The 15,787-nt window shown below is 44.3% G+C and overlaps 1 long non-coding RNA gene across 1 annotated transcript; it reads left to right on the top strand.

Annotated features, from left to right (window-relative positions):
• The first annotated feature begins 7,225 nt into the window (after positions 1-7,225).
• Positions 7,226-15,516, top strand: LOC137531811 (uncharacterized). Its single transcript, XR_011023769.1, has 2 exons — positions 7,226-7,473; positions 15,287-15,516. It is a non-coding gene; the product is annotated as an uncharacterized lncRNA (long non-coding RNA).
• The last annotated feature ends 271 nt before the right edge of the window (positions 15,517-15,787 follow it).

Raw genomic sequence — 15,787 nt, 5'->3', positions numbered from 1 at the left:
CCCCCCTGCCCACTGCCCCCTCCTGATCACCCCCCCACCCCTCAGATTCTCCCCAGACCCCCCCCCCCCCAGTGTACTGTATGCATCTATCCCCCCTGATCACCTGTCAATCACCCATCAATCACCCCCTGTCACTGCCACCCATCAATCAGCCCCTAACCTGCCCCTTGCGGGCAATCTGATCACCCACCCACACCAATAGATCGCCCACAGATCCGACATCAGATCACCACCCAAACGCAGTGTTTACATCTATTCTCTCCTCTAAACACCCACTAATTACCCATCAATCACCCCCTATCACCACCTGTCACTGTTACCCATCAGATCAGACCCTAATCTGCCCCTTGCGGGCACCCAATCACCCGCCTACACGCTCAGATTGCCCTCAGACCCCCCCTTATCAATTCGCCAGTGCAATATTTACATCTGTTCTTCCCTGTAATAACCCACTGATCACCTGTCAATCACCCATCAATCACCCCCTGTCACTGCCACCCATCAATCAACCCCTGTCACTGCCACCCATCAATCAGCCCCTAACCTGCCCCTTGCGGGTAATCTGATCACCCACCCACACCAATAGATCGCCCGCAGATCCGACATCAGATCACCACCCAAGCGCAGTGTTTACATCTATTGTCTCCTCTAAACACCCACTAATTACCCATCAATCACCCCCTATCACCACCTGTCACTGTTACCCATCAGATCAGACCCTAATCTGCCCCTTGCGGGCACCCAATCACCCGCCTACACGCTCAGATTGCCCTCAGACCCCCCCTTATCAATTCGCCAGTGCATTAGTTACATCTGTTCTTCCCTGTAATAACCCACTGATCACCTGTCAATCACCTGTCAATCACCCCCTGTCACTGCCACCCATCAATCACCCCCTGGCACTGCCACCCATCAATCACCCCCTGTCACTGCCACTCATCAATCAGCCCCTAACCTGCCCCTTGCGGGCAATCTGATCACCCACCCACACCAATAGTTCGCCTGCAGATCCGACGTCAGATCACCTCCCAAGGGCAGTGTTTATATCTGTTCTCTACCCTAAACACCCACTAATTACCCATCAATCACCCCCTGCCACTGCTACCTATCAGATTAGACCCCTATCTGCCCCTAGGGCACTCAATCACCCGCCCACAATCTCAGAATGCCCTCAGGCCCCAGCCCTGATCACCTCGCCAGTGCATTGCTTGTATCTATTCCCCCCTCTAATCACACCTTGAGACACCCATCAATCATCTCCTGTCACCCCCTAGCACACCTACCCATCAGATCAGGCCCTAATTTGCCCCGTGTGGGCTCCTGATCACTCGGCCAAACCCTCAGATCCCCCTCAGACCCCCTTCCGATCACCTCCCCAGTGTATTGATTGCATCTATTTTACCCTCTAACCACCCCCTGAGACACCCATCAATCACCTCCTGTCACTCCCCTAGCACTCCTATCCATCAGATCAGGCCCAATACAACCTGTCATCTAAAAGGCCACCCTGCATATGACCGGTTCCACAAAATTCGCCCCCTCATAGACCACCTGTCATCAAAATTTGCAGATGCTTATACCCCTGAACAGTCATTTTGAGACATTTGGTTTCCAGACTACTCACGGTTTTGGGCCCGTAAAATGCCAGGGCGGTATAGGAACCCCAGAAACTGACCCCATTTTAGAAAAAAGACACCCCAATGTATTCTGTTAGGTGTATGACGAGTTCATAGAAGATTTTATTTTTTGTCAAAAGTTAGCGGAAATTGATTTTTGTTTTTTTTTCACAAAGTGTCATTTTTCACTAACTTGTGACAAAAAATAAAATCTTCCATGAACTCGCCATACACCTAACGGAATACCTTGGGGTGTCTTCTTTCTAAAATGGGGTCACTTGTGGGGTTCCTATACTGCCCTGGCATTTTAGGGGCCCTAAACCGTGAGGAGTAGTCTAGAAAACAAATGCCTCAAAATGACCTGTGAATAGGACGTTGGGCCCCTTAGCGCACCTAGGCTGCAAAAAAGTGTCACACATGTGGTACCGCCGTACTCAGGAAAAGTAGTATAATGTGTTTTGGGGTGTATTTTTACACATACCCATGCTGGGTGGGAGAAATCTCTCTGTAAATGGACAATTGTGTGTAAAAAAAAAAATCAAACAATTGTCATTTACAGAGATATTTCTCCCACCCAGCATGGGTATGTGTAAAAATACACCCCAAAACACATTATACTACATCTCCCGAGTACGGCGATACCACATGATTGGCACTTTTTTGCAGCCTAACTGCGCTAAGGGGCCCAAAGTCCAATGAGTACCTTTAGGATTTCACAGGTCATTTTTGTTTCAAGACTACTCCTCACGGTTTAGGGCCCCTAAAATGCCAGGGCAGTATAGGAACCCCACAAATGACCCCATTCTAGAAAGAAGACACCCAAATGTATTCCGTTAGGAGTATGGTGAGTTCATAGAAGATTTTATTTTTTTGTCACAAGTTAGCGGAAAATGACACTTTGTGAAAAAAAACAATTAAAATCAATTTCCGCTAACTTGTGACAAAAAAATAAAAACTTCTATGTGTGCAAAGTTGTGTGCAATGTGTGCAAAGTTCCGTTAATTACATTAAAAAAAAAAAACATTGTCTGAGATCAATTTGCATAATTTGGTTAAATCCTACAGGCTGGTACACACTTTCGATTATGATTGGCCAATTACTGACCAATGTCACCACTCCCATGTAGTATGAGGGTCATCAGATGTTAAATGCTATGAGCAGATTGTGTCGGTAGGCCCTCATACTACATGGAGGTGGTAAAATTGGTCAGTGATTGGTCAATCATAATTGAAAATGTGTACCAGACTAAAGCTTGATACACACTTTCAATTATGATGGGCCAATCGTTGACCAATGTTACCACCCCCATGTAGTACGAGAGTTTAACTAAAATCTGCTCATCTTATTCAATACCTGTTGATCCTCATACTACATGGAGGAGGTAAAATTGGTCAGTGATTGGTCAATCATAATTGAAAGTGTGTACCAGGCTTAAGGCTTTTTTTCCATGGGCAGTTGATAGGCAGTGAAATGTCTCTCAAACTCTCAGAACTGCTTCCTGCTACCTGACAACTGCTTGCTGAGCACACAGTTCAACTGCCCATGAAAAAGAGGCCATAATGCAGGTTTCAAAGCTTAGGCCACTTCATATATATAATTGATGTCACTCTTCTCTCAGTGCTGGAACGTGGTGTGCTGGTTAGTGAGCCACAGGCCCGCAGCCAGCACATGCGGCCCTTCCAGTGCTTTGGGGGGCCCAGGGCCCCCAGAAGCCCTGGGCCCCTCACTGCAGTGTCAGTGGTCCCCCCTGAGGGCTGCCCTGACATTACGTGCCCGTACTCTCCCTAACCACAGATCGCCCCAGTGGCCATTTAAGTCAATAAAGCATAACACACTGCCTGCGGTGTGACTAAATGCGCTGAAAGTGTTCCGGGCACCGCATAAGTAACGCACAAGCTGCCGTGTGTTACGCTGTGACTCATTGAAGAGCTGTGTTATTTTATCATCGGTTGCACCATGGCTATAACGCGCAGTGCAACTTTTTGGGTGCAGTGCGATTGTTCCAAATCACACCACTACTACAGCACACAAGTGTAAAAGTATCCTAAAAGAAAACTAAAGTGAAACAAATCTGGCCAATGTAGCTTACCTAGAATTTCTTCTAGCCCCGTTGTCCTGCTGGTCCCTCGCTGTGATCCACTCAGCAGCTGTCTCATCCAAAACCTGCATGCACGGCCCTGGGCAGTGTGCCCCATCGATCGTGCTCCTGTGGCTGGAGGTGTTCTGTGCTTACTCAGTGGACCAACTTTCAGAGGGGCACAGCTGCTAAAAGGATGAGAGCACAACGACAATGAGGAACCTGAAGGACTACAGCGGACTGAGAGACACCCAAAGTAAGTTTAACTGGCTAGATTCATTTCAGTTTAGGCAACCTTTAAAGTGGACCTGAACTCTTGCACAGGACAGAAGGGAAAAATGCACCCTGTATGTATTTAAAGAGTTTAGGCTGTCTAATTCCACCCTCATCTGTGTCTAAATCACATGTTGTAATTTGATCTCTCCCCTGTGTCAGCTGACTACCACGGTTGATAAGCCCATTTGAAATCACAGGATGTTAACAATATGTTTACTTCCATGAAAGCAGGAAGTAGATACACTGCAGATTTACTGCAGGATTTGTATCAGCTGTGACAAAAATGTTTTTCTTTAAAGGTTATTATGCTGTTGCCTATCTCTTAGAGCAGAGAAGAAGTTCTGAGTTCAGGTCCGCTTTAATTTCCGCATTAAATCCTTCAATTCACAAACATTTACCTCCAAAGCTTACAGTCCAATCCCTGCTTCATAAGGCCTGGGACCCACTAGGAGAGCTTTCCAGCGCTTGTGATTACACCTTAAAGTGGACCTGAACTCTTACACAGGACACAAGGAAAACATAGAAATGCACACTGTACATTATTTAGAGAGTTTAGCCTAATTCCCCCTTATCTGTGTCTAATCACAAGTTGTAATTTGACCTCTCCCCTGTGTCAGCTAACTACTAAAGGCAGATAAGCTCATTTGAAAGTGTAGGATGCTAACAATGCCTGCTTCCATGAAAGCAGGAAGTAGAAACAGTGCAGTTTTATGTTAGGATTTCTATCAGCTGTAACAAAGAAAGTTTTTTCTATAAAGGCTATTATGCTGTTGCGTTTCTTTTAGACCAGAGTTTTGAGTTCAGGTCCGCTTTAATCATTGTCTCCTGTCATTAAGGATGACATGAGAGTGATTAGAGTGCAAAGGTGGCCACTAACAATACAATTTGCTGAACGATCTTTTATGAACGATTAGAAATGATCGTTTGTGACTACTGAGGGTACGTTTCCACTACTGCTGTGCGATTTCGACGGGAAAATCGCGGCAACGAATCCGCATGTGATTGTGGTTTCGTTGCCATTTCGATGCGGATTTTCACGCGGAATCACTCGCGGTTTACACAACGCGATTTTAACCATGTCAATGCTGGCAAGCATTGACATGGGTTTTTAAGAGGAAACGCACACGGAAACGGCGGGAAAACCGCAAGACTAAAATGCTTGCGGTTTTCCTATTTAGTTACATTACCGATGAATCGCGTGCGGGTGTGCGGCGTGCGAATTCTGATGGTTCAGCCGTGCAGATTTTTTCTCCACGACAAACTACACAGTATCCCGCAACAGTCCCATCCACTTGTATTGTCTATGCGAATCTGCATGCAGGAAACGCATGCAGATTTGCTCTAGTGGAAACGTACGCTGAAGGAAAAAATCTCCTAACCAATCAGGTTAGTAAAATCCATCTGTTTTTTGGATTGGTCCCATCAATCTGATCAGATTCTTTGTATGGGGTTTGTCCATTAGTGGTCCCAACAATCATTTCCGATCATTCATACAAAGAATCGTTTGTAAACGATTGTTCTGCAAATTGTAACGCTAGTGGCCACCTTAAGATGCTAATGACAGTAAAATGCCCCCCCCTCCCATCCAATAGAAATCACAATCACTACAATGCGACACAATTTAAAGGGGTTCTGTGTGTGGGTGCTGAGGGTAAAAACAGACACTTACCTAGGACTTCTATCAGCCCCCTGTAGCAGTCATGTCCCACGCCACCCTCCTCAGATCCGCTGTTCTCCGGTCTAGCGCGGCATGCTTTCCAACTGCGGCTGCGCATCCATGCACCTGTAGCTTCCGCTCGCGTCATCAGAAGCGTACTGTGCAGGAGCAGTACAAGAAACCTCCGTACTGCGCAGTAAGCTTCCGATGACGCAAACGGGAGCACGCATTGTTCGTCTGTGTTAGACGAACAATTGCCCGGTGCCGGCGGCAGGGAACGGCAGATCGGAGGACAGCGGGGGACATTACTGCTACAGGGGGCTGATAGAAGCCCCAGGTAAGTGTCTGTTTTTACCCTTAGCACACTTATTTAAAAAGTGTGTTTTCACGCAAATTAAGCTAAGAAATTAAAGGAAAAAAAAGGAGCAAATAAATCATATCCAATAAATGTGTTCTATAATATACTAGCCACCTTAGCCCGTTTAAAAACGGGCTCTAGTGTATTACCGTCGCATGCGCTTGCAACCGCCGCATGAGCATTCGCGCAGCAGTCCGCCCGTGCACACAGCCGCCCGCTGACTGGCCCCGTCCTCCTGTCCCAACGGTCAGTGCTGCACACATGCGCAGAAGCACAAACCCAGAGACACTGAGGCAGTGTACGCAGGGACAATATCCCTACTTAATGAACAAGAGATTCAGTAATTATATACTGTATATGATGTATCTTGAGCAAAACTTTACTTTATTTCAAAAACCTACAGTACAATACAAATCAAGGTGTGGCTACAGGATCTCTAGATTTAACCAGATGGGAGAATATATATTGATGCCTGGCATAGAAATCATAAAATTAATTCCCTAATATATAATGCACAACTGTTGTTCTCAGGATACACTGCACTGTCCAAAAAGAGGTTACCCCGCCGTGCCAGTCTATTATAAATAACTTTATTATGAGCGTCGTGGTCGGTCAGTATAAAACAAGTGCATCAAGAGAATCCAAGCCCTATATACGTGTTTACATACAGTAATATAACAATCCTAGACTGTCAGCAGCATAGTTATAGGAGAACTGACATGAATAGTGAGAGCCACAGTGAGCAGCACAGAAGGCTGCACGTGTCCATATGTCACCAGCTCGAGGCATCCACAGCATGGCAGCTACCCGGCCGGAAACACATCCTCCGCGGACACACGAGCGACAGGCGGGCGAAGGTGATGAACGTGTTTCTGGTCTGGTCTCTACTCCGGCGACATTTGTGGGCAGAAGACGGGGACGATTAAAGCATCACACGCAGCATCGAGGAGCCAGCAGCCCGTTTGTTAGCCAAGAGGACGTCATTACTTGTGTCCGCAGCACCCCCTTGTGGCCGTGGTAGAGAAACCTTATTGTGTGCTAAGTGGTTTATGTTGTTTTTTTTTTTTTTTGAATGTGTAGATACATAGCGACGTCGACGTCCGCCTGGTGCAGAGAATCGGCATCGGGAAATAGATATATATATATATAATGTGAGATACAGCACTTTGGGCGCGGGGGATGGGATGCCGTACATTACCTGACTGCATCATCAGCCACGTGTCACCCCAGTTGCTGTGGTAACTGTAAACAATTTCTGTGGAAGGACAAGCAGCGGTGGCAGCACATTGCTGAGCACAAGAGCTGGACGGGTCTCCGCACTGTCCCGACTTACCCAGGCATTCCTGTATAGCAGCAAGACCCCGCCTACTCCCTACAGGCATCTCACGGAGCAGAGAGCTATGAGCTCGCATCTCAGACATGAAACTGTGTCTGGAGCTCCACCTTGTGGCCGTCAGAGATATGACACGTCTGTGAAAAACATTATTAGGTAGGCACCCCTATCGGCGGATTATGAGATATCATTACCTACACGTAAAATAGATACAAATTAGGGATAGTTAGCGATACATTTTATTTATGTATATTAAAGGCGTGTATTGTCATTGCTTCATAGCCATCACCTGTTTTTCTGCACCTTATTGGTTTTTGCCACATGGATTGTGGTGCTATGTATTTTTCACAGGATTTATGACACCTCTACCCCTGATATGTGACCAGAATTGATCCTAATTATTACAATCACGTGGATTCATTGCTGGTGCTTTGTTGTCAAATATTTTTATTTTACTTGTTGATTTTGGAGTTAATAAAGATTGTACAGTTGGCCTGAACGATAAATCGAATGTAAACCAAAATCACTATCACCAAGATCACAATTTCATAACCGTCAAAGCGGCGATTTATGCTATGACGTCATCGAAGAAGTGGCGTCAAACTTCCCACAAGCCCCGGTGTGTGCGTCCCGCAGTATCGGCAGTGTTGAACTTCTGACACAAGTCAAACGCTATCCTGTCTGTCCTCTCGCCATCTGCTGGATCTTGTGCACGACATACTTTCTGGTATGCCGGGCATGCAGGAGGCAAAGTGGATAGATGGGCAATGCTGGATACGTGCTGGATGGTATGTCCAGCACTGCCGCCGTTTGGGGGACAGAGGGGGCACATAGAGAGACACAGAGCGGGTACAGAGAGACATAGAGGGGGCACATAGAGAGGTAGAGAGGAGACACAGAGCGGGCACTTAGAGAGACACAGAGAGGGCACAGAGCAGGCACAAAGAGAGACACAGAAGGGGCACAGAGAGAGACACAGAGGGTGCACAAAGAGAGACACAAAGGGGACACAGATAAAGACAAAGGAGGCACAAAAAGAGACAGAGGGTGCACAAAGAGAGACAGAGGGTGCACAAAGAGAGACAGGGGGACAGAGAAACCCAGAGGGGGAACAAACAGGCACAGAGGGAAAACAGCTTTATTTGAAGGATATCGTGAATTGAAATTGTGATTTCATACAGAAATCTCTCGATTTAAATTCTTCCTAAAATCGTACAGGCCTATTGGGTATTATACAACAGAGCTCCCCAATCCTGTTCCCAGGGGCGCCGCCAGGCACCAAGCAGCCACTTGGGGCCTCATAGGCTCCATGACGTCATTGTGACGTCACACTGTTGTCCGCGCCGCAGCCCCGCTCCAGCCTGCCTGCATGGTCTTCCAGCAGGCAGAGCAGGGCTACGGGAGGATGGCGTCCGAAGCCCTGTACTGGAGACTATTTGTACAGGGCTTCGGGCGCCATCTTCCCGTAGCCCTGCTATGCAATTCAGCGCGGGAGATATGCAGGAAGGAGGATCGTCTGGGCAGCTGCACCTCAGAGGCCGGCCGGGTGATGGGACTTCTGTCAGTTGATTAAATTCTTTTTTGCAGGTGAAATGTGGCCCAAATTGCTTTTGTTTTCTCCTAAAATGTGGCCCAAATTGCGTTTGTTTTCTGCTAAAATGTGGCCCAAATTGCGTTTGCTTTCTGCTAAAATGTGGCCCAAATTGCATTTGTTTTCTGCTAAAATGTGGCCCAAATTGTGTTTGCTTTCTGCTGAAATGTGGCCCAAATTGCGTTTGTTTTCTGCTAAAATGTGGCCCAAATTGTGTTTGCTTTCTGCTAAAATGTGGCCCAAATTGCGCTTGTTTTCTGCTAAAATTTTGCCTACATTGCGCTTGTTTTCTGCTAAAATATGGCCCAAATTGCGTTTGTTTTCTGCTAAAATGTGGCCCAAATTGCGTTTATTTTCTGCTGAAATGTTGCCCAAATTGCATTTGTTTTTTTTTTTGCTGAAATGTGGCCCAAATTGCGTGCATTTTCTGCTGAAATGTTGCCCAAATTGCGTTTGTTTTCTGCTGAAATGTTGCCCAAATTGTGTTTTTTTTCTGGTGAAATGTTGCCCACATTGCGCTTATTTTCTGGTGTCTGGGGTAACTGTTGCTGCATTTATTATTTAATGGTCATAGTTGGCTATATTTGCTGATGTGGGGTTACAGTTACGCTCCGCCCATACAATGTCATGGCCATGCCCATTTTTCGGCGCAGCACACTACGCGCGCCTCAAACACCCTCCATCCCCCCTTTCGCTCCACCCACATGTCATGGCCATGCCCACTTTCTGCGGAATAGCCACGCCCATAAGGCCACTTCCTGCAGTCCGCTTGGGGCCACAAAAACCTTAGCTGCACCCCTGCCTGTCCTCAAGGCCCACCAACAGTACATGTTTTGCAGAAAACCACAAACATGCACAGGTGGAGTAATTAGTGTCTCAGCAGAGCTGATTACTTACCTGTGGATTTCCACAAAACATGCACTGTTGCTGGGCCTTGAGAACAGATTTGCGGAATACAACATTCATACCTAGTGGAAGTGTGTTTAGGTTATCTAGTAGGAGTACATTTTGCCCAGAGGTCAAAAGAGAACTGGCCTAAGGTAGAGTGTATACTTGATGAAAAAAGTTAGTTTTGAGGGCACGTTTAAAGATATCACAGGTTGGAGAGTGACAGATGTGTTGTGGCAGGGGATTCCAGAGGAGGGGTAAAGCATGTGAAAAATCTTGTATATGTGAATGCAAGGAGGTGATTCTAGAGGAGAAAAAAAGAGGGTCATGTGCAGATCTGAGATTGTGGTTGGGTTGGTATCTGGAAACTAGTGAGGAGATGTAAAAAGGAGTGAGATTGTGGAGAGCTTTGTAACTTAAAGTAAGCTAAATCAATGTATGTGTTTAGTTTGAATGAATAGCAATCCATCAGAAAAAAAAGTCTGCACACCTGGAATAACAACAGGAACAATAGCAAAAATGGGTGCTTGATCTAGTAAACCGGACCATCAAGGGTCCTAGTATGCCAGAAATATATAAAAAATAATGACCAGCACACCATGTATAGATGCAAAAAATGTGATCAGCTTTCATCAGCAAATTGTGAGAACAGAGAAGCGTACAGCATCAGGCTAATCAATATACAAAGCAATCAATATCATATATTAAAGCAACATAATGTACAGCTATATGCAATGGTCTCATACAGTGGTGTATACAAAATTAGATCATTCATAGATTTGGCTCATGAACATATATCTTCAAAGAGCAGCTGGATAATAGTCCTTATATTAGTACACAAGGAGCCAGTGCGAACAAAGCACAAAGCATAAATGTCCAATCAGGAACAAAGCAGAATGATCAGTCAATAATGCAATCCAATCAGCAGCCAGAGGAGAATCCTTTACCCTTTGAAAAAGGTAGTAATCCGAAACAGTGCTGTCAGGGTACTTGGATTGCATTATTGACTGATCACTCTGCCTGGTTCATGATTGGACATTTATGCTTTGTTCACACTGGCTCCTTGTGTGCTAATATAAGGACTACCGTATTATCCTGCTGCTCTTTGAAGATATATGTTCATGAGCCACATCTATGATTGATCTAATGTTGTATACACCACTGTATGAGACCATTGTATATAGCTGTACATTATGTTGCTTTATTATATGATATCGATTGCTTTGTATATAGATTAGCCTGATGCTGTACGCTTCTCTGTTCTCACAATTTGCTGACGAAAGCTAATCACAATATTATTGATTGTATCTATACATGGTGCACTGGTCATTTATATATTTAGTTTGAATGAAATCAAATAAAGCTGTGTGAGCTTCCTGCTGCAGTAAAAATGTGGAGTCATCCACTTTGCTCTGATGGCCTACAGCGAGGAGAGGTGACCGTCTGTTAGGCTACCTCGACTGCCCACCTCCTCTGTAGACCCCTCTGTGATTGAGGAGCTGGGTGGAGGACATCACCTCTTCCAGGGGTCCCACAGGTGCACCACTGCAGTTTGAGCACCGCTCTTAGAAGAGTCAATGCCATGTTGTGATTTCACCAGGATTACTCCGGAGCTGTCTTTGTGCTGTGGTGCACCTTTGGAAGCTGTAGCCATCAGAATTATTATTTTAGATAGATAATTATTATTATTATCATTTAATAATTTAGCGCCAACATATTCCATAACGTTGCACAAAGTAAGAAACAATCATGGGGCAAAAAATAATATAGACAACGGTATACAGCCATATACGAAATACAGAGTTGGTACAAAACACAGAATTGGTAATGACAGTGTCAAAATTAATATTAACCACTTCACCACTGAGGGGTTTTACCCCCTGACCACCAGAGCAATTTTCACCTTTCAGCGCTCCTTCCATTCATTCGTCTATAACTTTATTATTACTTATCCCAATGAAATGAACTATATCTTGTTTTTTTCGCCACCAATTAGGCTTTCTTTAGGTGGGACATTATGCCAAGAATTATTTTATTCTAAATGTGTTTTAATGGGGAAATAGGAAAAAATGTGGGAAAAAATTATTATTTTTCAGTTTTCGGCCATTATAGTTTTTAAATAAAGCATGCTACTGTAATTAAAACCCATGAAATGTATTAACCCATTTGTCCCGGTTATAAAACCATTTAAATTATGTCCCTATCACAATGTTTGGCGACAATATTTTATTTGGAAATAAAGGTGCATTTTTTTCAGTTTTGCATCCATCCCTAATTACAAGCCCGCAGTTTATAAAGTAACAGTGTTATACCCTCTTGACATAAATATTTAAAAAGTTCAGTCCCTAAGGTAACTATTTATGTTTTTTTTTATTGTATTTTTTTTTTTAATTACAAAAAAAAAAAAAAAAATTGGGGAGTGTGGGAGGTAATGAGTTAATTTATTGTGTAAATGTAATGTTTGTATATGTAAAATGCTTTTAGGGTGTAGTTTACTATTTGGCCACAAGATGGCCACAGAGTGTTTGTTTACATGCGACCTGTAAGCGTCCGGAAGGACACTTACAGGAAGCAGTAGGAGGCTGGGAGACTCACAATGATCTCGCTGTTTCTGAAAGAAGCAGCAGATCATTGCGGGGGCTAGATCAACGAACGGGAATGGATTTTCCCGTTCATTGATCTCCGGGCGAGCAGGCGGCGGCTTGCACGAGCGGCGGGTGCGCGCAGACAGCGGCGGTAGCGCGGAAGGTAAGGATTTCTCCGTCCCTGTTTTTTTAGGGGGGAAAAAAGGGACGGAGAAATTCGTACCGCTGGGGGTAAAGTGGTTAATAAATGTGTACCAAATTTCAAGACAGAAAAGGGTGAGAGAGCCCGACCATTGCGAGCTTACAATATAAGGAAATGGGGGGAGGGGGGACAAGAGGTAGGGTAGTATATACAACATTCATACCTAGTAGCAGTGTGTTTAGGTTATCTAGTAGGAGTACAAATCAATATACAGGCTAATCAATATACAAAGCAATCAATATCATATATTACAGCAACATAATGTACAGCTATATGCAATGGTCTCATACAGTGCTGTATATAAAATTAGATCACTCATAGATTTGGCTCATGAACATATATCTTCAAAGATAAGCTGGATAAAAGTCCTTATATTAGTACACAAGGAGCAAGTGCGAACAAAGCACAAATGTCCAATCATGAACAAAGCAGAATGATCAGTCAATAATGCAATCCAATCAGCAGCCAAAGAGGAGAATCCTTTACCCTTTGAAAAAGGTAGTAATCCGAAACAGTGCTGTCAGGGTGCTTGGATTGCATTATTGACTGATCACTCTGCCTGGTTCATGATTGGACATTTATGCTTTGTTCCCATTGGCTCCTTGTGTACTAATATAAGGACTACCGTATTATCCTGCTGCTCTTTGAAGATATATGTTCATGAGCCACATCTATGAGTGATCTAATGTTGTATACACCACTGTATGAGACCATTGTATATAGCTGTACGTTATGTTGCTTTATTATATGATATCGATTGCTTTGTATATTGATTAGCCTGATGCTGTACGCTTCTCTGTTCTCACAATTTGCTGACGAAAGCTGATCACAATATATTTGATTGCATCTATACATGGTGCACTGGTCATTGTTTTTTATATATTTAGTTTGAATGAAATCAAATAAAGCTGTGTGAGCTTACTGCTGCAGTAAAAATATGGAGTCATCCACTTTGCTCTGATGGCCTACAGCGAGGAGAGGTGACCGTCTGTTAGGCTACCTCGACTGCCCACCTCCTCTGTAGACCCCTCTGTGATTGAGGAGCTGGGTGGAGGACATCACCTCTTCCAGGGGTCCCACAGGTGCACCACTGCAGTTTGAGCACCGCTCTTAGAAGAGTCAATGCCATGTTGTGATTTCACCAGGATTACTCCGGAGCTGTCTTTGTGCTGTGGTGCACCTCTGGAAGCTGTAGTCATCAGAATTATTATTTTAGATAGATTATTATTATTATCATTGAATCGTTTAGCGCCAACATATTCCATAGCGTTGCACAAAGTAAGAAACAATCATGGGGTATAAAATAATACAGACAACGGTATACAGGCATATACGAAATACAGAGTTGGTACAAAACACAGAATTGGTAATGACAGTGTCAAAATTAATATAAATAAATGTGTACCAAATTTCAAGACAGAAAAGAGTGAGAGAGCCCGGCCCTTGCGAGATTACAATATAAGGAAATGGGGGGAGAGGGGACAAGAGGTGGGGTAGTATACAACATTCATACCAAGTAGCAGTGTGTTTAGGTTATCTAGTTGGAGTACAACTTGGCCAGAGGTAAATATTTACCTACCGCGATCCTGCACAGGTGCACTAGCGGCTTTCTGTTTGGGTGAAGGCGAAAATAGCTGAACCAGATCGGATCCGCTCTACTGAGCAGGCGCGAGTCTTTTGCGTCTGCGTAGTAGAGCGGATCCGATGGGGTTTGGCTATTTCCGCCTCACCTGAAGGAAGAGTCGCTACTGGGACTGCGCTGGATCCCGGAGATGTAAATAAATCTTAGCTTGTGGGGGTGGGGGGTTTCGGGGAAGCCAGCCTGAATTCCTGCTGTCTTCAGTGGTCGGGGAAACCTCATTGAGACCCTGAGGCTTCCCCCTCCTGAGGTAAGTATCCCCCAGAGGTTTTTTTTTAAAGTTAAAGAGTCTCTTTAATTATATTATATTTTTGCTCTTTCTGAGCTTAAAAATGTAACATAGATTCCGTTAATTACATTTTAAAAAAAAACATTGTCTGAGATCAATTTGCATAATTTGGTTAAATCCTACAGGCTGGTACACACTTTCGATTATGATTGGCCAATTACTGACCAATGTCACCACTCCCATGTAGTATGAGGGTCATCAGATGTTAAATGCTATGAGCAGATTGTGTCGGTAGGCCCTCATACTACATGGAGGTGGTAAAATTGGTCAGTGATTGGTCAATCATAATTGAAAATGTGTACCAGACTAAAGCTTGATACACACTTTCAATTATGATGGGCCAATCGTTGACCAATGTTACCACCCCCATGTAGTACGAGAGTTTAACTAAAATCTGCTCATCTTATTCAATATCTGTTGATCCTCATACTACATGGAGGAGGTAAAATTGGTCAGTGATTGGTCAATCATAATTGAAAGTGTGTACCAGGCTTAAAGAGACTCCGTAACAAAAATTGCATCCTGTTTTTTATCATCCTACAAGTTCCAAAAGCTATTCTAATGTGTTCTGGCTTACTGCAGCACTTTCTGCTATCACAGTCTCTGTAATAAATCAATGTATCTTTCCCTTGTCAGACTTGTCAGCCTGTGTCTGGAAGGCTGCCAAGTTCTTCAGTGTTGTGGTTCTGCTATGAATTTCCCCTTCCAGGCCCCTCTATGCACACTGCCTGTGTATTATTTAGATTAGAGCAGCTTCTCTCTTCTCTTTTACAAGCTGGATAAATCGTCCTCTGAGCTGGCTGGGCTTTCACATACTGAAGAATTACAGACAAGGGCAAAGCTGTTTGCAGGAGAAAAAAAGAGCAGCCTGAGACTTCAGTGCATGAGAACTGCAGGGAGAAAGAAACACACAAATGATCTCTTGAGATTCAAAAGGTAGGCTGTATACAGCCTGCTTGTGTATGGTTGTATTTTCTATGTGTGGACATACAGTACATCAACCTACTTCCTGTTTTGGTGGCCATTTTGTTTGTTTATAAACAAACTTTTTAAAACAGTTTTTAACCACTTTTAATGCAGCGAGGAGCGGCGAAATTGTGACAGACGGTAATAGGAGATGTCCCCTAACGCACTGGTATGTTTACTTTTGTGCGATTTTAACAATACAGATTCTCTTTAAGGCTTTTTTTCCATGGGCAGTTGATAGGCAGTGAAATGTCTCTCAAACTCTCAGAACTGCTTCCTGCTACCTGACAACTGCTTGCTGAGCACACAG

The sequence above is a fragment of the Hyperolius riggenbachi genome, chromosome 9 (genome assembly GCF_040937935.1).
Source record: "Hyperolius riggenbachi isolate aHypRig1 chromosome 9, aHypRig1.pri, whole genome shotgun sequence".
NCBI classification, from domain to species: Eukaryota; Metazoa; Chordata; class Amphibia; order Anura; family Hyperoliidae; genus Hyperolius; species Hyperolius riggenbachi.
This window is presented reverse-complemented; position numbering and strand designations above follow the sequence as displayed.